Below are 25,794 nucleotides of genomic sequence, written 5' to 3' on the forward strand. Positions count from 1 at the left end.
AGCACTGTTGGGCCATAATCTGGAAGTGGAAAGAACATCATTCAACCATAAACCAGCCACAACCAGGTGCTCCTCACAAGATTTCTGACAGGAGAGTTGTCCAAGAGCCAAGAACCACTTGTGGAGAGCTTCAGATAGACTTGGAATTAGCAAGTGCAACTGTTTCAAAGCAAACAATAAGCAATGCACTCAACATCCATGACCTGTATGCAAGCTCGCCATAAATATAGCATGTTGAAGCTCATTTAAATTTTGCTGCACAACATTTGGACAAGCCTGTAAAATACTGGGAGAACATAGTCTGGTCAGATGACAGCAAAATTGAACTCTTTGGATGCCATAATACACACCATGTTTGGAGGACAAAATGCACTGCACATTACCCCCACCACACCGACAGTGAAGTTTGGAGGTGGGAACATCATAGTGTGGAGCTGTTTTTCTGCATATGGTACTGGCAATCTGCCGCAGCTATAATTGAAGGGAGAATGATGGATGATGGAGACATTCTTGAGAAAACTCTGCTGCCATCTCCCAGAATGAAGATGAAACGAGGGTGGACATTTCAGCAAGACAATGGTCCAAAACACAGAGCCAAGAAAACTCTAAACTGGCTTCAGAGAAAGAAAATAAAGCTGCTGGCCCAGCCAGTCACTTTGAATCCAACTGAAAATCTGTGGAAAGAACTAAAAATCAGAGTTCACAGAAGAGGCGCGCGGAACCTTCTAGATTTCAAGACTGTTTGTGTGGAAGAATGGGTCAAAATCACACCTGGGTAATGCATTCGACTAGTTTCTCCAGACAGGAGGCGTCTTGAAGCTGTCATCACAAACAAAGGCTTTTGTACAAAGTATTAAATAGATATTAGTCAGCATGTTCAATACTTTTTCCCTGTGTCATTTCACATTATTACACATAGTTGATTTCTGAACTAATTTTGTTTTGGTTTATTTCTGTGTATGGATTATTTGGGTTGTTACCAACACCTGGAGAAAATGTCATGGCAATAGTACCTTTAGAAATATGTTTACTATGAAAAACTGTGATGTGTGTTTTACCCGCTTTATATGGAGTTGTGTATGTATACAGTATATGCATATATGTATCATGTTTTTCATTACATGCATATACCCTACATATTTTGTACTTATCAGGTTTGTTCGTTTGATCTGAAGAAAAAGAAAACAAGGGTTCAGCATTTACAGTGGAGGAAATAATTATTTGATCCCTCACTGATTTTGTAAGTTTGCCCACTGACATAGAAGCGAACAGTCTATAATTTTAAATGTAGGTTCCTTTTAACAATAAGAGACAGAATATCAAAAAGAAAATTCACAAAACCACATTATATAAAAGATATAAATTGATGTGCATTTCATTAAGTGAAATAAGTATTTGATCCCCTGCCAACCATTAATAATTCTGACTCTAACAGACTGGTTAAATACTCCTAGTCCTTAGACACACTGAAAAAAACATTTAACTTTCAGCAAAGACGCCTGTGTCAATCAGTCACCTGTGTAAAAGACACCTGTCCATGCAATCAATCAGACTCCAACCTCTCCACCATGGGCAAGAAAGAGCTGTCTAAGGACATCCGGGACAAGATTAAGGGGTTCAGGGTACAGCTTATGACCCTCTACATTCCCACGTTCGTCACGTGAGTAAGCGTATTGCGTCACTTCCCGATTCTGCACCACTGCTGTGTGTGGTGTGCTTGTACTGTTTTAGCTCCGTTAAAATCACGTATAAGAGTTTCACCACTGATACGTTTTCCGTATAAGTGGTGAAACTCGTGTTTTGCGTTTACCCAACCACCTATCCTCTGTAGTACCTTGTTAATATCATGTTTCTTCTCAGTTTAATCAGCTTTGGTGTATTTAGCGGTTAACTATGGCTGCTTTCTCTCCCTCTGCTTCTACTTCTCTCTCCTGCTTGTCGTGCCACATGTTTAGCTACTCCTCTGTCTCCTTTAGTGGTAATGGTACCTGTAATAAATGTAGTTTATTTGTAGCTTTAGAGGCATGGCTCTCTGAATTGGAAGCACGGCTCCGCACGGCCCATGGAGCACCACCAACCGCTTCACGTTTCTAACCGATTTTCCCCACTCGGCGACACACCCGCTGAGAAGCCAACTCCGGTAATTGCCGACTCTATTTTTCGGAATGTGAAGTTAGAAAAACCAGCGGCCATAGTTAGATGCATTCCAGGGGCCAGAGCGGGTGACCAAATCTTATCTGAAACTGCTGGCTAAGGCTAAGTATGGTACGATTGTTATTCACGTCGGCAGGATTGACCAATGGTTACGCCAATCGGAGGTCACTAAACTTAATGTTGAATCGGTGTGAAAGTTTGCTAAAACTATGTCGGACTCCGTAGTTTTCTCTGGTCCGCTGCCCAATCTGACCAGTGACGATATGTATAGTTGCATGTCGCCATTGGTTATCTAGGTGGTGTCCAGCCAACGACGTGGCCTACGTTGATAATTGGCACTCTTTCTGGGGAAAGCCTGGTCTGATTAGACGAGATGGAGTTCACCCCACCTTGGCGGGTGCTTCTCTTATCTCTAGGAATTTGGCCAATTTTATTAACACCCCAAAACCATGACAACCCAGAGTTCAGCCCAGGTGGCAGAGTTGCAGTCTTACACGCCTCTCTGCTGCTTCTCTAGTACTGTCTCACACCCATAACTCCCCAAACCACATAGATGTGCTGTCTGCTCCCAGATTTTTTAAATGGAAAAATAACAATAGAGGAGTTATTCATAGGAACCTTATCCAAATCAACACAAATTCACTAGTACAACGGAGCAATAAGAAAATTAAATGTGCTCTTTTGAATGTCAGGTCTCTCTCATCTAAATCACTTTTAGGAACTGATTTGATAACTGATCATCAGATTTATCTATTTAGTTTGACTGAAACGCGGCTGCAGGATGATGAATATGTCAGTTTAAATGAGTCCATGCCACCCAGTCATAGTAACTATCACATTCCTCGAGGCACAGGCTGAGGAGGAGGAGTGGCGGCAATCTTCCACTCTGATTTATGTATCCTAGACCTAAGCAAAGCTTTAACTCGTTTGAAAGCCTTGCTCATCCAGACTGGAAAACACAAAAAACAATTCTCTTTGTTGTGGTATATCGCCCACCTGCTCCTTACTCTGGATTTTTAGCTGAATTCTCTGACTTTCTATGTGACTTAGTGCTTAGAACAGATAAAGTCATTATAGTAGGTGACTTTAACATCCATGTTGATGTTGGCAGTGACAGTCTTAGCTCTTCATTTATGTCATTACTAGTCTCAGTTGGCTTTTCTCAGAATGTAAATGGTTCAACTCACTCTTTCAATTACACCTTAGATCTTGTACTAACTTGTGGCATAGAAACTGAAGGTCTAACTGTATATTCTCACAACCCTCTATTGTCAGATCATTCTCTTGTAACATTTGAATTTACTATAAGTAATTACACAGAAATTGGAAAGACATTTCGTTATGGTAGACACTTATCTGATGATGCTGTAACTAGATATAAGGAATTAATACCTTCAGTATTTACCGCAGTGCCTTATGTTAGTGATGTGGATGTCAGCAACCACAATCTAACTCAATCACAAATAGATTATTTTGTTGACAGCACGACAGCATCGCTTAGTACAACTCTAAATCTAGTTGCTCCTCTTAAAAAGAAGGTGGTAAATTGAAGGAGGGTAGCTCCATGGTATAATTCACAGTCGCGTAGTTCAAAGCAGGCAGTTCGAAAGCTGGAAAGAATTTGGCATTCCACTAGTTCTGAAGAAGCTCACATAGCCTGAAAAGATAGTTTAACAACCTATAAAAAAAACTCTCCGTAAGATTAGGACAGCATATTATTCTTCATTAATAGAAGAAAACAAAAACAACCCCAGAGTTCTTTTCAGCACTGTAGCCAGGCTGACAAAGAGTCAGCTCTGTTGAGCCATCTATTCCTTCGGCCCTCAGCAGTAACAACTTCATGAGCTTCTTTACTGATAAATCGTTGGCATTAGAGATAGAATACATAGCACCCTTCCATCTGTCAAAGATGTAAGTACAGTGCCATTAGAAATCTCTGTAGGACCGAGTCAATATTTGGATTCTTTCTCTCTAATTGATCTTCTTGAGCTCACTTCAGTTATTACAGCATCTAAACCATCAACTTGTCTTCTAGACCCCATCCCGACTAAGTTGCTCAAGGAGGTTTTTCCATTAATAAATACCTCCATATTAAATCAGATAAACTTATCTTTATTAACAGGATATGTGCCCCAGTCTTTTAAAGACTGCTGTAATTAAACCATTATTTAAAAAACTCACTCTTGACCCGGATGTTTTAGCCAGCTATAGATCAATTTTCAACCTTCCTTTTATCTCTAAAGTTTTGGAAAGGGTTGTTGTCAATCAGTTGGTCGATCATTTAAATGGTTTGTTAGAAGAGTTTCAGTCAGGTTTTAGAGCTCATCATAGTACAGAAACAGCTCTGGTTAAAGTTACCAATGATCTCCTCATGGCTTCAGATGATGGACTTGTCTCTATACTTGTCCTGCTAGATCTTAGTGCTGCATTTGATACTATTGATCACAGTATTCTACTACAGAGACTTGAAAGTGTGATCAAGATTACAGGAACTGCATTACACTGGTTTGAATCATATCTGTCAGACAGATTCCAGTTTGTCCATGTAAACAGGAGTTCCTCAGGGTTCTGTGCTAGGACCAATATTATTCACATTATACATGCTTCCCTTAGGCAATATTATTAGAAAGCACGGCATAAACTTTTATTGCTACGCAGATGATACCCAGCTATATTTATCCGTGAAACCAGATGAAACTAATCAGCTGGTTAAACTCCAAGCATGCCTTGAAGACATAAAGGCTTGGATGACCTGCAATTTTCTACTTTTAAACTCAGACAAAACAGAAGTTATCGTATTTGGTTCTAAACATGTCAGAGATTCATTATCTCATCACCTGGTTTTGTTGGATGACATTACCTTGGCCTCCAGTACTACTGTGAAAAACCTTGGTGTTATATTTGACCAAGACATGTCCTTTAATTCTCACATAAAGCAGGCTTTCTTTCACCTTCGTAATATCATCAAAATTAGGAACATCCTTTCTCAGAATGATGCGGAAAAACTAGTTCATGCATTTGTGTCTTCCAGGCTGGATTATTGTAACTCATGACTGTCTGGCTGTCCAAGTAGCTTTTTTAAAAGCCTCCAATTGATTCAAAACCTCACAGCAGGAGCACTGACAGGAATTAGCAAGAGAGATCATATTACTACAGTTTTAGCTTCTCTTCATTGGCTCCCTTTAAAATCTAGAATTGAATTTAAAATCCTCCTCCTTACATACAAGGCCCTGAAAGGCCTAGCTCCATCATATATGAAAGATCTCGCAGTATCATACTGTCCCAACAGATCACTACGCTCTCTAAGTTCAGGTCTACTTGTGGTTCCTGGAGTTTCTAAAAGTAGAATGTGAGGTAGAGCCTTCAGCTATCAGGCCCCTCTCCTATGGAACCAGCTCCCACTTTGAGTTCGGGAGGCAGACACAGTCTCTAGTTTAAGGTCAGGCTTAAGACTTTCCTTTTTGACAAAGCTTATAGTTAGGGCTGGACTTAACCATCCCTTAGTTATGCTGCTATATGCCTAGGCTGCAGGGGGGCGATGCACTGAGGACATGTCCTCTCCTCTTTCTTCTCTGGCTCCTGTCCTCTAATATCTTATCATTTTATTTTCTATCTCTTATAATTTACTAACCACTGTGTCTCACTCTGTCTGTCTCATAGATCATCAGCTATGTGCTATATTACTAGATCCTACATGTTTCCTTCAGCTTGATGCCTGTTCCTCCCTCTATCTTCTCTGTTTCTACCCGGCTGGCCTTCGGCAGATGGGTCCCTCCATATGGGCTGGATTCTGCTCAAGGTTTCTTCCCTGCATATGGGCTCCCACAAAGGGAGTTTTTCCTTGCCACCGTGGCCCTCAGGCTTGCTCTGGAGGTTGCAGGCTGCTTTTTGGCAAGCATCTTGAGACAATTTGTATTGTTATTGGCGCTATATAAATAAAACTGAATTGAATTAAATTGAATTGAATTGTAGACCTGGCTGGTTTTGGCTACAAGACCATAGGCAAGAAGCTGGGTGAGAAAGAGACAACTGTTGGTGATATCATTCGAAAATGGAAGAAACACAAAATGACCATCAATTGACCTCGTTCTGGGGCTCCACGCAAGATCACACCTCGTGGGGTATCACTGATGATGAAGAAGGTGAAAAAAATCAGTCAAGAACTACACGGGAGGAGCTTGCCAATGATCTCAAGGCAGCTGGGACCACAGTCACCAAAAAAAACATTTATAACACACTATGCCGCAATGGATTAAAATCCTGAAGTGCCCGCAAGGTCCCCCTGCTCAAAAGGGGACATGTACAGGCCCGTCTAAAGTTTGCCAACGATCACCTGAATGATTCAGAAGAGTCTTGGGAGAAAGTGCTGTGGCCACATGAAACCAAAATTGAGCTCTTTGGCATCAACTAGACTCGCTGTGTTTGGAGGAAGGAAAATACTGACTGTGACCCCAAGAACACTGTCCCTACCGTCAAGCATGGAGATGGAAACATTTTGCTTTGGGGATGTTTCTCTACTAAGGGGACAGGGCGACTTCACCGCATTGATGGAAAGATGGACGGGGCCATGTACTGTAAAATCCTGAGTGACAACCTTCTTTCCTCCGCCAGGGCACTGAAAATGGGTCGTGGATGGGTCTTCTAGCATGACAATGACTCAAAACATACAGCTAAGGCAACAAAGGAGTGGCTCAAAAAGAAGCACATTAAGGTAATGGAGTGGCCAAGTCAGTCTCTGGACCTTAATCCCATAGAAAATCTGTGGAGGGAGCTGAAGCTTCGAGTTGTGAAGCAACAGCCTCCAAACCTTAAGGATTTGGAGATGATTTGCAAAGAGGAGTGGACCAAGATTCTTCCTGATATGTGCACAAAACCGGTAATTAACTACAAGAAACGTCTGACCTCTGTGCTTGCCAACAAGGGTTTTGCCACCAAGTATGAGACAAGAGTTCAGAATGTCAGCTTTTATTCCCTGGTATTTATATCTAGATGTATTAAACAACTTGTGACATACCACCCTTTGTTTGAACCCACCCATTTTTCAAGTGAGCAAAACTATTGGAACATTTGACTGACAGGTGTTTCTTCTTGACCAGGTGTTGCCTTTATGGTTGATTCTTCAAATATTAAATAGCTCTGCATGACAAGTCTACTACAACTACTACTACTACTACTACTACTATTACTACTACTACTACTACTACTTTAGTACTTTTTGGCCTGGGTCGAAACCTATAAAGTATACATTTCTTGTTAAAGAGGATAAACCAACATGAAGACCAGAGAGCTGTCTATGGGAGAAAAGCAAGTCATTTTCAAGCTAAGAAAGGAAGGAAAATCTGTCGGAGCCACTGGACAAACATTGGCCATAGTAAGCATAGACATTAATACAAAGACACCTCGTTGACTGGGTTGGCCTGCTGATGTGACGTAACTGCATGTTCGCCATATTGGAGGCAAAGCTGCGCTGTGAAGTAATACAAATGTGATTTTAAAGCACATTTTAACGGTGAATTTTACGTTAATGCCTCAGCTTATTTAATACACACACACACACACACACACACACACACACACACACACACACACACACACACACACACACACTAAAGTTAATGGTAAACAGGTACCAAAAACAATGTATTAAAACTTCTTAGTTTAGTACAATAACTTTATTGATTGCACACATCAGTAATTCATGTTTCATCAGCTGTAAAGTAGCGCAAAAAACAGTGTTACACTTTAATGATATATGAATAACGATAAATGTAAATTAACCCCCCTTCACACACAAGAAAAAAAACATACTATTTTCATTTATTTTTTGGCCATTTGGAAGCAATGACAGGTCCTTTCCGACTATGGATATGTTAACTAAGTTGTTATTAGGGTTTCCACCTTTCAGAAATGAAAATAAGGGACACCCAACATGGCTCCTTGGGGCCCGAGTGAGAAAGCAATGACTCATATCTATCTATCTATCTATCTATCTATCTATCTATCTATCTATCTATCTATCTATCTATCTATCTATCTATCTATCTATCAGCTTGAAATGCTGAACACATTCTTTATTGTACGAAATTATTGCGTACAATGTGCTATTAATTAGCCTACATAAAGCCTTAATTTGAACTTTGAAAATATAAACTAAATAAATTGAGAACAAAAAACAACAAAAACACTTGTAAACATATGTCTGCTTATTCAAGGTTGCAGAAAACAAGAAAGTGCAAAACATAACTCCTTCCCTCAACTGAATTCTACGTGGGAATCAATGGTATTTTCCATAACGTTGCCAAGTTACGCTCGGAAAACAATAATGGTGAAAACTTATGCAGAATATGACTGAAATACGATCCAGAGTAATTGTTAAGACTTGCCTGTGAAAGGTAATTCCAATGGATTCGGTTTGGATACCTAAACAGTTAGAACAATTCCACTGGTCACGTAGGAACGCCGTTCAGCGTTCAATAGGGCGTCTATGTATTAATGTCTATGATAGCAAGCACAACAATTTGCATACAAGGTCATCTGTGAAGTATGGTGGAGGTAATGTCATGGCTTGGGCGTGCATGGCCGCTTCTGGAACAGGCTTATTAGCATTTATTGATGATGTAACAGATGATGGTAACAGCAGAATGAATTCCGAAGTGTACAGAAATATTTTGTGTGCTAATTCACGGAGTAATGCATCCAAACTAATCGTGAGGAATTTTATCATGCAGCAGGGCAATGACCCAAAGCACACTGCCAACAAAACAAAGGACTTCATCAGAGGAAAAAAGTGGAAGGTTTTAGACTGGCCAAGTCAATCACCTGATCTTAACCCAATTGAGTATGCATTTCACCTCCTGAAGGGAGACTGAAGGGAGAAACCCCCCAAAACGAACAAGAACTGAAAGAAGCTACGGTAAAAGCCTGGAAAAGAATCAGAAATGAAGAATGCAACAGTTTGGTGATGTGGATGGGTCACAGGCTTGAGGCAATCATTGCAAGCAAGGGTTATGTCACCAAATATTAAATGTTATTTACTTTAAGATTATTTGTTCCATTGCTTTTGCTCACCTAAAAATGGTGTGGTGTAATACAAACGGTGATATCCTAAGTTGTTTAACACATCTAAATGTAAATACCAGGAAATAAAAGCTGACAATCTGAACTCTTGTCTCATAATCATCTTTTGATCTTGAACCCAAATGTCTTCAGTGAACAACAAAAACAAGGGAATTTGCCTTGCTGTCCCAATACTTTGGAGGGGACTCTATGATCCTCTTGGCATCCTGGGACCAACTGTACTTCCTGCCAAACTTGTTCGGAGGGATTTAGGCAAAGAAATGCAAGAATGGGAAAAAGAAATAAGTGGCTGCCAAGCTGATAGATGGTGCAATTTGCTGGAAGCTCTCACTCATCTATCAGAATTCAGCATAAGCAGATGCATCAGACTAGCTGGATTTGGATAGGTCATAAGAGCACAACTGCATAACTTTTCCATTGCCAATGAGAATGCATATGGCACAGCATAGTACCTTGTCTTAGAAAATGGACAAGGCACAACCTATTGTTCCTTCATAAAGGGAAAGTCTATTACACGACTTGAGCTAACTGCAGCAGTTGTTGCTGCAAATCCCACCCCAACATTCTGTTTTTGACAGTACTGACAGTACAACGGGCCTCAAATACATCAATAATGAGACAGTACGTTTCGAAATGTTAGTAGCAAACAGAGTAGCACTCATACGAGTGGTCATACATAGGCTACCACATCAGAACAGTGGAGATTTGTCAGATCACCACAAAATCCGGCTGACCAAGTCACCAGAGGCATGAAAACCAACCTTGGTTCAAGGTGGAATATGAATGGGAGCACAGTTCCTGCTACAAGCAGAAAGAGAACAGCCTCAAATACTACATGAAATGACTCCCGATTTTTGCAGTGTTGCAGAGATTAGAAACATTACTGTGAACACTGTCTCATCTGAAAGAACCCACCCTAAGCACAGGCTACTGCAGTTCTACTCAAGCTGGAACAGACTAAAAAGACCAGTTGTGTGGATCTTGAAAGCCAAGGAAACCTTGACCCAGCTGAAAAACAAAAGGAACGAGTTGCAACACAATATTACTCAGTCAGGTGAAGATTCAGAGAAATATACAAAACTTCTGGAAGAGCAGTTGAAAAAATAGTGTACTTCTATACTATAATCAATACAGTATTATCTTATCTTAAATACAAATCAAGGGTGGAAAAGAGCATCCCATTCCCTGGATTATCTGGTGACTGTGGAGAAAAAAAACAAAAAAAAAAAAAAACAAACATTAGATACAGTCAAATGAAGTGGTTTCCTGAAGAAGGGAAGGCACTCCGCAAAGATCTGCCTGTCAAAGACATAGTCAGCTTTACAAAATTGACCCATTCTGCAGGATGACATTTTGAGAGTTGATGGATGACTGCACCACTGTGCCATGCCAGAGGATGCAAAACATCCACTAATCTTCTCAAAGCATTCCAGAGTTGCTATTACAGGCACAACTAAGACAGAAATGTTTGATTCCTCAGCGAATATCATCCATAAGGAGACTTTTATCACAGTGCACAGTCTGTAGACGACTAAAAGGTCAAGTTGGTCAGCAAAATATGGCAAACCTGCCAGAAGACTGGGTTGTAACAAATAAACCGCCTTTCACCAAGTGGGCATTGATTATTTTGGACCATTTGATGTTAAACAGGGCCAGGGGAACTGTCAAAAGATATGGTGTAATGTTTATCTGCCTCACCATCAGAGCAGTACACATAGAGGTGACTCACTTAGAGGTGACTGCCTCAATACAAGCTCCTGCATCAACGCCGTGCCTTGTTTTATAAGCAGAAAATATTGAAATGGCAATGCAAAACAATGGGATTAAATCAATATTTAGTTGTCCAGCTGCTTCACATCATGGAGGAGTTTCAGAGTGGCAAACCCACACAGTGCAGAGGATCGTTAATGGGCTGATAAAAGAACAAAACACTGTCAGATAAGTCTTCACACTCTCATGTGTGAGGCTGAGATAATTAACAACCAATTGATCAGATGGCCACCAGACAGGGTAGAGGTGGTAGAGGCAAGTACAAAAATCTTGCAGCTTTATTGTGGACCAGATGGACTCAGGAATACTTGTTCATTCTGCAAGAGTGTCACAGGTGTTCCAGTTTGACAAGGAACTTTAAGACTGGAGAAGCGGTGTTGGTGGTTGACAGCTCATCGCTTGAAAGTACAAGGACAATGGGAAGGACAATTCAAACCATACCCGACTCCAGTGGTAGAGTGCGTCAACTACAACCAAGACAAGCACCTTAGACAGACACATCACCAAACTGTGCTCGTTGTAAACGGCTGTGTAACCTCAAAGGAACTATATGTGAAACCAAAAGCAGAGGAAAAGACTGCTAAGACATGTAAGTGTTGTAGTATACACAAGCTTTAACAGTTGAATTGGACATTTTTTGGGTGGTAGTATTTGTTTTGATTCAATAATCATTATCCTTCAGCAAATCATTACAAGAGTTGAAAATTATAAGTGTACTAACTGATTCTGGTTACAGCTCAACCGTTTTTTTTTTGTTTGTTTTTTTTTTTTATTTCATTATTTTTTGGCGCGTTTTTCAGCAACCCACAGCTCCGGAGATGCACGCGGCTCTATTGTCCCTCTGCTGCGGCTGTCTGTGGCGAGTGGTGCAGAGCAAGGATGCTGATCAAAGTCATTCACTCAGTAGTGAACAAGCAAGAGCTACGCAATAACTGAATGACACTGAATGCCACACCACTCACACTCATGGTCGTAACATCAAAAAACACTCCCACAGTGCATTGCAGCGCATATGCTCCTTGCTGTCGAGTATTTAATTCATATGTATTTTATTTTAGTTCGTAGTTTTTTAAATATAATTCTAAATTTGAATTTATGGTGATCTTGTAACATTAAAATAAAATGTGTTTAATTTTTTGTTGCTCACAATATACATCACAACTGCTGATGTGCTACACCCACCGGCAGGACCAGCGCACTATTTATTGAACTTTTCCACCACAGGTAACCCAACCATGGATAAATCCCTGTTATGTATGCATAAATAAAATTTAGTTTTCTCTTTAGCAGTTCTTTCATTTCATAAATGCAACACACTATAATTTTTTATACATAGGCCTAGCATAGAGGTAAAACGATACATGCAGTGTTATCTTCATTTTAGATGTCAAAGGGGTTGCCAATCATTGGCTAAGTTCTCTGCAACTGGCCCAGTCTGTGCCTCAAAGAATGGGGGGGGGGGGGGGGGGGGGGGGGGGAAGGGAAGGGAAGGGAAGGGAAGGGAAGGGGGGGTGTAGCTACAGTCCTCGTTGCAGGCGGCCCGGTTCAAATCCTGCACCGAGTGGCCTTTCCTGCATGTCATTCCCCCCTCTCTGCCTCCTCATTTACACTCTACACTTTCCTGTCCATTAGAGGCCAAAAAGCCCCAAAAAAGATTGGGGAAGGGGCTTAGACAACAGTGTGTTTTTTGATAAAATAGGAAGATTGCGACCTGATTGCGACGTATCGCTTTCTTCATCCAAGATGTTGAAATAGCTCTTTGTGGATTATTATGGAACTAAAAGTAGTTTTAGGACTGAATATGTGACTGAAATTGACAGTTTGGACCCTTAACAATACAAACGGAGTGTTTTGACCTGGGTAAAATTGATTGTTGGATCAATATGAGGCTTTTTTTGGAGAGTTTATGCTTGTTTCTTGTTTTTATTGTTGGAACAAAATGTGTTGGTTGTGTCAGCTCTGTTGGTCAAATCCTATAATGGCTTATATCATTTGCACAAACACAACTTATTTTCAGAGCTCATATCTGTTCAAAAATTACTGCTGTCCCATATAAGACCCAGTGGAACAGTGAGGGGTTAAAGTCTGTCTACGAGATTTGGTGACTGTGGAGTCCATTGGAGTACAGTGAACCCACTGTCATGTTCAAGAAACCAGTTTGAGATTATATGAGCTTTGTGACATGGTGCATTATCCTGCTGGAAGTAGCTGTCAGAAGATGGGTAGATGGGAAGATGGCTGTTGCCTTTCTACCATCTCGAACCAGTCTGCCCATTCTCCTCTGACACATCAACGAACATTGGCGGTCTGTGTGACTTAGCCCTGTTCGCCCTGGTCGCCCTGTTGCCAGGGCCATCAGGTACAGAGCAGAGCCAGGACTGCTTTAGACTTAGACAGACTTTAAAGACCCATGAGGGAAATTACTTTTTCACAGTAGCTTCGTTGCACATGAAAGTAACACTCTTAAAAACCACAAGAAAGATAAAATAAAATAAAAATAAATATTATCTGGTAAAATGAACAGTGTGATCAAAAAAATTACAGGAATTAGCATGATCAACAAATGTACAGTAGTAAGCAAAATAGTGTCCAAGGTGATGTTGTTGTTTGGCCAGTTCCATAGCAACAGTGGCATGGATCGTGTCACATGGTGTTTCCTAGTCCGCTGAGGGAGTGACGTAAACGCCAACGGAGCATGTCCACACATAGAGCCCCAAAGCTGGGCACAGACAGACTGTGGTAAGTATGAACCCGGGTCTCCAAAGCAATTCTTATGACACACTGTCTCTAGGTCCCATCCAACGCATACAGTCCATCCATCTTGCTGCCAAACACCTCATGTTCCCCAAGAATACAGATGGCACCATCAACCCGACTGAACCTTCTTCTCTACTCATCCACCTCCAACTCCACCTTGGCTTCCCCAGCACTTCATCTGAAGTCCAGAGAGAATCTAAGGCCTCACTCTGGGCAGCTCAGGGGACACGGATACAACAGTCACCGAGCTCCCCAGCCAAAAACAAAAAGTCCAGAAAAACACAAAATAAAAATATCCCAAAAAGACAAAAAATATCAAAAACCATGTTGATTGGTTCAAGGCACCAAAACACAAACAAACGTCAGACAAACAAACAACCAATAACACAATAACAATAACCTAAAAAGGTGAACATCACAGAGCTACTGGCGACATGCTGCCACCATTTCAGGGGTATTTATATTGCCTTCAACACTGGTGCTTTAGGTGGCATTGTACATGTGTATGTGTGACTTGAGATGACCCTGTACATAAAGTCTATTTGTACACACAGCCCCGGAGCAAGAGTTGGTGCCCCCTCAGCTGGTGGCTGACAGGAGTATAGAGAGAGTTTTCGTTTTTTCCCCTGAGGGTCCACCATGTTCTGGAAGAAAAAAGAAAAAAAAAGAAAAAAAAACAGTACAAAACAACTAAGACATGCAAATAATGCCAACCGTACATAATTGCTGCAATGCCATTTAGTTTTCGGATTGACATCATTATTGGTAATGGTACTTGTCAAAGATTTCCTTTTTTTGCCTTCCTATGAGGGCTGTAGTCAGGGTGCTGCAGGGTCGTCCCTGTAGTTGTCCTAGAGTCAGCGGAGCCTCTGGGTTCATTCTGATCCCAGACAATATGCCACCTTCTTGACAATAGTGTCTTAGCAAAGTTCAGGCCCAGCTAGGTTTATTTTCATAGAGCAAACATTGTCAGTTTGGAGTGGCCCTTGTAGCCAGGCCATCATTTCGATGTTGACGTCATTCACTGCATGGTGAGGGTAGGGGGAGTCACATTGATAGATATATATATATATATATATACAGTGGGGGAAATAAGTATTTGATCCCCTGCTGAATTTGTAAGTTTGCCCACTTCCATAGAAATGATCAGACTCTGGTTTTTATGGTTGTTTACTGGTTATGGGTATAGACAGAATATCAGTCGAAAATGCATAAAAAACACACAATCTAAAAGTTATAAATTGTTATGTATTTTATTAAGGGAAATAAGTATTTGATCCCCAAGCACAACACAAGTCAGTACTTTGTAGAGAAACCTTTGTTGGCAAGCACAGCGATGAGACGTTTCTTGTAGTTGGTCACCAGGTTTGCACACAGCGCAGGAGGGATTTTGGCCCATTCATCTTTACAGACAGTCTCTAAATCCTTCAAGTTTCTTGGCTGCCTCTTGGAAACTCGGAGCTTCAGCTCCCTCCACAGGTTTTCGATCGGGTTAAGGTCTGGAGACTGACTAGGCCACTCCATGACCTTAATATGCTTCTTCTTGAGCCACTCCTTTTGTTGTCCTGGCAGTATGTTTTGGGTCATTGTCATGTTGGAAAACCCACCCACGAGGCATCTTCAGTGTTCTTGCTGAGGAAAGAAGGTTTTTGTCCAAGATGTTACAGTACATGGCTGCATTCATTGGCCCCATAATGCGGTGAAGTTGCCCTGTACCCTTTGCTGAAAAACAGCCCCAAAGCATGATGTTTCCACCTCCATGCTTAACCGTGGGTATGGTGTTCTTTGGGTCATACTCACGTTTTTTCATCCTCCAAACACGGCGGGTCGAGTTAATGCCAAATAGCTCAACTTTGGTTTCGTCAGACCACAGCACTTTCTCCCAAGCCTTCTCTGAGTCATTTAGATCTTCACTGGAAAACTTAAGGCGGGCCTGTACATGTGCCTTCTTGAGCAGGGGGACCTTGCGGGCACTGCAAGAGTTCAATCCATAACGGCGCAGTGTGTTGCCAACTGTTTTCTTGGTGACAGAGGTCCCAACTGCTTCCAGATCATTAACAAGCTCCTGCCGTGTTGTTTTAGGCTGCTCCCTCACCTTTCTCATCATCATCCTCACTCCATGAGGTGAGATTTTGCGGGGAGCTCCAGACCGAGGACAGTTGATGGTCCTTTTATGGGTCTTCCACTTGCGAATAATGGCACCAATAGTTGTCACCTTCTCACCAAGCCTTTTGCTGATGGTTTTGTAACCTATACCAGCCTTGTGCAGGTCTACAATCTTGTCCCTGACATCTTTTGACAGCTCTTTGGTCTTGCCCATGATGCTGTAGAAGTTGGAATGTAAGAAACTGATTCTTAGAGCAGGTGTGCTTTATATACATGACGAGTTAAGATCAGGAGTATTGGTAATTAGTTGACTGAGCACAGCTGTGTGCCACATGCGCACCAGCCAATCTGTAGGAGCCTGAATTCTAAGTGAATTGTTGGGGATCAAATACTTATTTCCCTTAATAAAATACATAACAATTTATAACTTTTAGATTGTGTGTTTTTTATGCATTTTCGACTGATATTCTGTCTATACCCATAACCAGTAAACAACCATAAAAACCAGAGTCTGATCATTTCTATGGAAGTGGGCAAACTTACAAATTCAGCAGGGGATCAAATACTTATTTCCCCCACTGTATATATATATATATATATATATTTACTTTTTTTTGTGCTTTAGGAAAATGATTTAAACAAAGGACATTCTCTGTAACCCACAAATCTAACTTGACTTTTAATTTTGTCCTTCGTACAGGGAAAGCAAGTCAGAAAAGTGTCTCAAAATACTGAATGAACCCTGACTTGGGTGAGAAAAGAAGAAAGGAATCCAAAACTTAAATATACAATTTCTTTCATTTGTTTCCATGCCGAATGTAAATATGTTGATTGTGGTAAAAGTGCTTGAGTGTATCCATGTGTCCACAGTAGAACGCTGTCTACCTCAGCTTAGGGGTGGGGGGTTGTTGTGGCACTAAGCACCCCACCCTGCCCCCACTGAGCGCCAGCGCGCACTAATACCTCAGTCTTCAGCAGCTCCTCTTCCACATGGGGTCCCCCAGGACTCAATCCTCAGTCCTCTTTTATTTGCTCTTTACTTACTCCCCCTCAGTTCTATTTTTAGGAAACACAGTATCTCATTTCATTTTTATGCCGATGACTGCCAGATCTATCTTCCACTGGCACAAGACAATGCCCACTCAGTCCAACCACTCATAGATTGATCATAGATTCTCCACCTGCTTTGCCTTTGAATGGGGGGCGCATTTGGGCGTAGAGTAGTGATGGGGGGTCATTTGAAGGGGGGTCATGGAATCATATCTGCCCTCCTTCTCCATTGTTGTTAATGTCTGAGGAGGTCATAATCTTTTGGCAGACCTTTTGAGGCTTTTCTGTGTCCGTGCCTGCTCATCAAGGTTCTGTTGCCATGGCTACCGTGGCCAACAGCTGCTGCCTTCACGCAGGGGTAGGTGCAAACATTGTATTGCCCTCCAAACAACTGCTTATATCTCGGCAACAATCAGTCGTACGAGGGAAAATGAACACATTGAGAGCGACACCCACAGGACGCACGTACTGTGAAAACTCCCTAAGACGAGAGCGAGATGATTATGCGCTCAGATTTTTATCGAAAAATGGGAGGGAACTGTCACATACACATGGATAGGAAAAAGTTTGAAAAGTGCTCGGTATACTCCCTGCTCAACTGAGCCTGGAGTCCAAACTGTAAGACCAACAGGAACCAGACCAACACCATCTGAAAGCCAACAAAAATCCCTATGTTTTTACAAAGTACATTATGTACATTATTGTTATCTCTTTACCTTAAAAAATGTGGAGATACTTTTCATGAAAAATTAAGAAATCCTGAAGTTAGAGTTAATGTCAGCGTTTTTCTTAAATGTCCCCTAAACGTAAACTGCGACTAAACTGTAGTAGATATTGAAATGCTGTTTTGTGGAAAAAAACTCAATTGTCATGCCTCGTACAGACGTATGTTTGCAACTTTTTTGGGCTTCTCCATTAATTTCAGTGGGACATATCAGTGGCTTTTTTGTTGGACGCTTACCCAGGTCATAGCACACAATTCCTGATGGAGACGCATGTTTTGATAGATGGTTTTGTTCATATCGCTTCAAAACTCTGGGACGAATTAGCCAGCAAAAAACAGCGAAGATTTATATATAGCACCCAAAGCGCTTCTACAGTTTCAGACACATCCACCCACACACACATTCACACACCAGTGCCAGTTGCACATTCCGGGAAACAAACGGCTAACCCTTCAGTTTGTGGACAACCCACTCTACCCGCTTCAAACCATCGATTCCTATTCTTTATTTCTTCCCTTATCAATTCCTCCTGTGAAATATTGCCGCCTTTGTTTGAAATTATGATGCCGGATAAATTGCACGGTGCGCTGTTACAGTCCCTTCTGGTAAAGTGAATCCACACGTTTGTCTGTTTTCCTAGTCGTTAAATGAGCGACACATGATGTGAATAACGTGTTACAACATAAAGATTCAGCACATGTTCATTAATAAATGAATATGTGCTGTATTGTATGTATTTTTGTTTTTTATTAATGAAGCAGTTGGAAGAGAGTAGGTGGCTAATAAGACACTGAGTATTTCCAGTTGTGTGGTTTGTTGTCCTTAAAAGAGCATCCCTTGAATTTCAAGTGTAGATGGACTGCTGAGTCCTGACCTGAAGGGCAATAAGTTTGTGAAGGGTTTCTTTTTGTTTCCTCAATGTCTGTGTGATCCTCAGAGCACTGAGCTTCGTAAACTACATTTCTTCTCTCTGATTTGTAGTAGTAATTATGGGGAAAAACAGTAAACCACCCAGGTTAATCTGAACATCCATCTGACATCCACTAGCAGGTTTCAGTTGGACACCACCCATAGATGTTCCTAATACAATTCTCTACAACTAACCTCCACTCATTTAGAACTAAATAAGCTTATTTGAGAAGTGGTGAAATGAAAGAATAGTTGCCTTAGTTTTAGCCTTGTTTTATGGCATAAAAATTCAGATCACTGCTTCTGCTGCGTTTTTGCATTAGGGGCTGGTGCGCAATGTTGTTGTGCATAAGTTAATAAATAATAAACTCTGTCCCCAATGAAATGTCCGCATTTGATGAACACAATTTCCTCTGTAAACACTTTTTGTAGTGTTTTAAATGAATAGTTCATTGTGCCTGATGCTGCATCTCTGTTTCCACACAGTGGGGCACAGCCGAGATGGCCCTGGTCTGCAGTATTGTACTGGTGTGTGTATTGTTTGTGTGATGGCATTATTCAGGTGCAATTTTGTCTCACCTATTTCTTGTCAGGTGCTGTGGTCCCCTCTCTCTCCTGCTACAGTGTTTTTTTGTGAGGGCACTGATCATGATATTTCTGGATTCCATTATATGATTTTCCTGCATGGCCCCACCAGAATTTCCAAACCAAAATCACCATTGAATATGATCACCTGAAAAGAAAAAAATCACCATAAGTCAGGGCTCCAGACTAACGTCTTTTTACGAGGGGCACAGTGGCCCCTAACTTAAAATTTTAGGGATGCAAGTACAAAATTTAGGGGCGCACTGTAAATCGACTTGCAAAGTACTGTATTACTGATAAATACTTTGATAATAAATGCACAAACTATAATGTTTTAAATTCATGTTTTATTGTACAACCGTTTTGACACAACCTAAACAATCAGGCTAACAAGCATGTCTTTGGAGTTGGGAGGAAACCAGAGTACCCGGAGAAAACCGCAGAACATGCAAACTCCACCCAGGAAGGCCCGACTTGAACCGGGACCTTCTCGCTGGGAGGCATCAGCGCTAACCACTGAGCCACTGTGCCGCTGCAACCTAAACATAGGAGACAATAACTGTCTTAGATGTGTAGGTTGCGTCAAAAGCAGCCTATTGTCTTCGAAGTGAAGTTGCACTTTCATTACACCGGTCCTGGCACATTTTATGTTTTAGACTGGCATTGCGTTTGACCAGTATGTCATGTTTTAATTGTGTAGTGCCAGTATTATCAGCAAATTTTGTGTTCCCGACCTGTTGTGGGTATCGACAGCAGAATTTACAGTTCATTGAATTCGGCTCTTTGAAGTACCTCAGCCAGGTGAACTTGCGCAGCCACTCCCCACGAAAACAGAATTTCTCGCCTTTTTTCACCACGACCATTTCCTCACGATCTGAGTCGTATTCATTATCAGGAATTATCTAATTTGTAACTCTGGGTTTGCTGGGGAGAAAGTAATATCCCTTTCACATCAAAAATCCCGGGTTGACCTGGCATTTTCAGACCCGACTCATCTTTGGTGCACTTTCCCATCACCAGAAGTCCCGGGTCAGACCTCCCACTGTGAGAGCTGCGTGCCTCTTTTTTCCTCCTTCTAGTACGTCATCGCATATATTGCAGGTACACAATTGGCAGTATGGGTGTATTTTTTTTAACACTTTCAGTTTGTTGATGACCTGAAGAATGGACCTGTCAAACCCCCGCTCTTTCAAAAGGCTGCTGATATTAATCACTGTGTCTCGCAGAGTCCGATGTCTGCCACCGAATCTCCTCTTCTCCTCAGATGCAAAGCACCTACCAATTACCAATTGTCTACGTTTTGTTGAAAAAGTGTCGGTCATGGCTATACAAGCTGTATATATACACAGTCGCACATGCATTCCCCGGCTGGTCAAGTTTCCCAAACATGATTTAGGACTAATTCAACTATGAGCTTCCATTAACAATCATGTAATAAAACATTTGTTTGATTTAAAAAATTTAGAATTAAAAAATGAACAAAAATCTCTGCCCTTCAGAGATCAGTCTTTAAGCTGAACCTGAGCTGAAGTGTGGAGCAGAAGTTTGTGAGCAACAAAAAAATATTTAATAATAATTTTTAAGAAATCTGCAAATTTACCGGTCGCACATGTGCGAGTGGATGGAAAATTTATTCGCACTGCCTCAAATGCGGGGGGCAAAATGCGACCACACTGGAAAAAAAAGAAAATCTTATCAAGTATATTTGTCTCATTTCTAGTCAAAATATCTCACTACACTTACTATCAATCAATCAATCAATCAACTTTATTTAGATAGCACATTTAAAAACCAGTAAAAACCTAGAAGCCAAAGTGCTTTACATTGGGACGTATAATAAGTTTAAGATTAAGATAAAAGGCATAAAAGCACAAACACAAAATCACTTCAAAAAACAGACAAACAAGAAAAGCAAAGAAAACAGAATAAAGGAACAAACAAGCTCACTGCAAGTGCTTTTTAGCCAATGACAGACAAAAATTAAGGTAAGTTAAAGGCGAGGGAGTAAAAGTGTGTTTTTAGAAGAGATTTGAAAACAGGAAGCGAGGAGGCCTGTCTGACCTTTAAAGGGAGGTCATTCCAAAGCTTGGGTGCAGCAGCAGCAAATGCTCTGAGCTTCAGCCTTGTTTTAGGGACTGTCGGCAACAGCTGGTCGGCTGATCTTAGGGATCAGGATGGGCAGTAAGGCTGAAGCAAATCAGATAAATATGGTGGAGCAAGGTTGTTCAAGTAATATAAGAGACAATTGCCTAACAAGTGCCATTTTCAGCAAGATATAGGAACTTATTTTAAGACAATACATCTCATATTAAGTGACAATATCTTATTCAAGTGAAAAAGTCTTGAAAACATCTTGTTTTGAGGCATATGTCATATGAAACAAGCTTTTTTGACATTTGAAGAGGTTTTTAAGTTGCTGTGTTATTTGCAAAAGATAAAATCATCTTGTTTCAGGAATTAGTCTTACTAAGATTTAAGAAAATAAATAATAAAAGTAACACATATTATCCTAAACAGCTGAACAGGCTCTCAGTATCCTACATGTGCTGCCTTCATTGTTCCCCTCTTCATCTGCTCCTCCAAAGTTAGGACATGCGAGTAAAACTCTAGTCCATGTCCTTGAGGTAAGCAAAAATGAATGCACTATGTGGTTAATAACAGGTTTTATTGACCTAGTGAAGACTTAAAAAGATTGGCGTAGCCCAACAAATCTAAATACATTTCTATACATTCAAATATAGTGTGTTTAGAAACATAATTTGTACAGTAGACCCACAGACACATATTCTTTATATCTGTGGTTCTAAAGATTTTTAGACAGTGCACCACCTCAGTAAATATTGGACTCCTCAAGAACCACTAAAATGACTGATATTAAAAAAAAAAATCCAGAGGGGGAGCTGTGGTGGGTTGCTGGAGGTATATTGAGGCCGGTCAATCTCATTGGCTGTGTATATCTCTCAACCAAAGGGCTCACTCTCTCAAACCCTTGGACACAAATCATATAGCATAAACTGTGAGCCAGACACAGATTTAGAAGCTGGTTAGCTAATGACTAATAGTTCCCATTTGCAGCCACAATCGGTGTGTTTTAGAACCTTTCATTTTAGCTCTGTTTACTGTTTTCCCATCACAGCACTTGAACGTGACTACATAGCAGGTTTACTTGAGGGAGCTTGGGTACCACTGCTTTATATGATTTCACCCTTTTGGGAGGTTTGATTGTACAGTATGTGAACAGGAAATACATTGGGGAACTTTAAAAGTAGCAACTTCAGCTGTAACTTAATATGTACTGCACCTTTCATTTTGCTTTAGAAGGTTATTTGATTGTAAGAAGGGCTAAGTTTGAAAAATGTGGTATTGATAATTTAAACAAAAGTGCTTTATCCTGATGGAAAGATGTCCATGTCTTGTGTTTAAGGAAAACAAAGACCCCAATGACTACTTGCAGAAACACCTCCTGTCCAGTCCTTATTGTGAGTTCGTCCAACTGCCTCCTGGCTGTAGGAGATGTGCCGATAACTACGCTCCCAAAAGACAAGGTTACAGAGGGTGTTTTATACCTTATGGCCTACTATTATAGGCCATAAGAACACGTATACTCTACACCTTACGTACCCCAGGTGCGTAGCCACTCTGCTTTCTGTCATACAAACGGATGTCGTCTTGGACAAAATCCATGAGCAAGACCTCACACCATCTTTCAAGAAGGGCGTGGCTGACTGGAAAGCTTTTGTTGGCAAGTGAAGCCATTTCCATTCATATTCGTAATTTAGGAAATGTAGTCCACTGTTAAGGTTGCAATAATAAGAACTTCATTGATGTATTGAGGGACACATTGGTAAGATATTCATATTAATGTGAGCGCAAAACACTTAAGTTGGATGTTGCAATAATAAGCACTTTGTATGTGTATTGAGGGGACAGATGTCAGTTGATCATGTCTGTTTTTTTTTTTCAGAGAAAATAACATTTGTTTAATGCAATACTTTCATTGTTGTTCGTTTTCATTGAAGTAGGTGGTTGTCTTAAATCTAGAACAGTATCACTACTGTAGAGCTTACAGTAAGTTAAATGCACTTGAATTGAGATGAATTGTGTCTTATTCTGAAACAAAAGCACTTGTTAATGAGTAAAAAAAAATGCATAATATATATATATTATATATATATTTCCAGCTAACTTCAAGACATATTTTATCATAAAATGCTTAAATAATCACTTTATAATCTTATTTCAAGTTGGTGGTGGTCTAAAACCTAGTATAATGTCACTATTTTAGAACTTAAAATGAGTTAAATATACTTGAAATAAGGGGGATGCCATGAACAGTGAAAAAAAAAACAAAAAGCTACTTTTGAGGGAAAAAATGCTACTTTTGCGTATTACAAGCTTATAATGATACACAACACTTTCTAGTACTGGTAAAATATAGCTCAAAATAAGTTTTCCTGGCTAATTTCTAGATCACTTCTATCTCAAAAGTCCTAAATATCACATCTTATTTCAAGAACTCTTGACAAGACGATTTTCACTAGTTCCACTAGCCCTGGCATAAGTGATGTTTGTTAGTAATGAGTCTTTTAAAATATGCTGTCAAAATATGCTGTCATTGAAGCTGTTAACTAACCTAAAAAATAAATAAAATAAATCCAAGTAAGGATTTACAAATGGAAGTATTTAATATAAGTACCTAAATGTGATAATGGTTGGAGGGTTGAAGTCCAGGATTGGATCTGGAATCTGGAGTTATAATTTGGAGTTATTTGATACAGATCTGCTAGAGACAGCTGTTGATTAAAAAAAAAAAAAAAAAACACGCGCCCCAGCACAAAATTGAGATCATGTTAATGCAGGATCTGAACAGATGTAACTGAAGCTAGTCACCTGCAATCAGATTACCCTAGATTGGATCTTAATGCAAGGTCCGAACAGGCCCTTTGGACCATTGAAGCTTACTTTACTAGTTGATTCCTCTAACAGAACCACAGGTGAAGTGAGCAATAGCGATATTGTATTCAGACCAAAATATTCCTATTACTTCACTTCATAAAGTAGATGAGATAATTGAGAATGCATACATGGGCAATATTTTACAAATCCCTAGCATTTAAATTCTCTTATGTAATCTAACATGCTAAGTCCCTAAAGTAGTAACAAAAGTTACTTAAAAGTTTCTCAGATTCACTGAACAGAATCTTTGGCTTCTGTTCAGTGAACAATTTAAAACCTTCTTGCTAACTTACACCAAGTGACTGTATTTTTACAAAAAAGTTGCAAAATTTTAATACATTCAGAGTGGCATGAGAGATTTGGGATAGAGGGTATTTAGTCATTCAAGTACAAACCTTTTGTTCTACTGAAGAGTGCAGATTGACAAATCTATTTTACAAAGGGCCAGGTCATGACCTGACACTGTCAAGACACATGGAGCACCACATGCTTATCTGTGTTTGTGTGTGGACTTTCTGGTTAATCTCTAGCTAGCCAATAAGCCGCTTAACAGTTACTGGAGCATACATAGTACTGTGCAAAAGTCTTAGGCAGGTGTGTGCTTTCACAAACTGAAGTTAATAGTTTATTTTCATCAATTAACAAAACGTAGTGAATGAAAAGAAGAGAAATCTAAATCAAATCTATATTTGGTGTGACCACTCTTTGCCTTCAAGACAGCATCAATTCACACATTGGAATACTTGTGCAGGGCAGAAAGACGTAAAGAATAAAAAATAAACTAGAAAATTTCCTCTGGGAAGAGCTAATGCCAGGGGTACCGTCTCTGTCAACATGGGAATTAGTACACTTTGCCTACATTTAGCACAATTAGCTTATGGTTAGCACAGTTACCTTACAGTTAGCCTGTGTGTGAGAGAGTAATGCATGCTTTCGCGCGCATGTTTGTACATCCTACTACTCTTCCTGAGTGTATCTGTAACTGTAATAACATAAAGCTTCCTGTGGGTTTGTGTGTGCATGTGTATGCATGTGTGTGTATGTGTGTGTATGTAGCTCTAATAACATAAAGTTACATGTGTGTTTATGTGGGTGGTGCGCACGCATGTGTGTGTGTGTGTGTGTGTGTGTGTCTGGATGAGGAGGGCGCGCTTACGCGCACATGTGTGTGTATAACTGTTATCACGAGGTTACCTGTGTAGTGTGTGTTGGTGTGTATTGTTGTAACATAAATGTATGGAACACAGGGATCAGCTATATTAACAGCAGAGACATCTGATTAATGAATTGGTCTCAGCTGTGGCCCAGAGCTGCGGCTCAGGGGTTGCCGTGGCAACTCACAGCGGTTGTCAATGACGACAGAAGCGCGTGGAGCTGGGACACAGAAAAGAGCTAGATTTCCCCCCTTTTCGCTGGTCTCACATTTGGGCTTACTGTGACGAAACGGTAGCTCCTATCAGAAACACAAGCAGACTGTGGGCATCGTAAGACCATCCTGAAGATTTTGATATGTTTTTTGTCCTCCTAGAGTAAATATTTTGGATACACTTGCGAGTTAAAGACAAAGGTCCCTAATCCGTCTCTCAGAAAATCTTTGCATTGGAGTGAATGGAGAAGAAACAGGTACTTTACCGCGAACAGAGGCTCACAGTTTAAATTCTGTACGTCTCACTGCTTTACCGAGCACATTGTGAGAGACGCAACA

General features: G+C 40.5%; 1 protein-coding gene across 2 annotated transcripts in view; it reads right to left on the reverse strand.

The window, feature by feature from the left end:
* Nucleotides 1-25,794, reverse strand: part of ripor1 (RHO family interacting cell polarization regulator 1) — a 108,184-nt gene that overhangs the window by 68,814 nt on the left and 13,576 nt on the right. Inside the window, exon 2 of one of the 2 annotated variants that reach the window (XM_047595685.1) lies at nt 19,128-19,281. The exons of the other annotated variant lie outside the window; for it this stretch is intronic. The gene's annotated coding sequence lies outside the window, so the exon portion shown is untranslated. The remainder of the gene's footprint in view (nt 1-19,127; nt 19,282-25,794) is intronic. 2 annotated transcript variants of the gene reach the window in all.

The sequence above is a fragment of the Mugil cephalus genome, chromosome 10 (genome assembly GCF_022458985.1).
Source record: "Mugil cephalus isolate CIBA_MC_2020 chromosome 10, CIBA_Mcephalus_1.1, whole genome shotgun sequence".
NCBI lineage: Eukaryota > Metazoa > Chordata > Actinopteri > Mugiliformes > Mugilidae > Mugil > Mugil cephalus.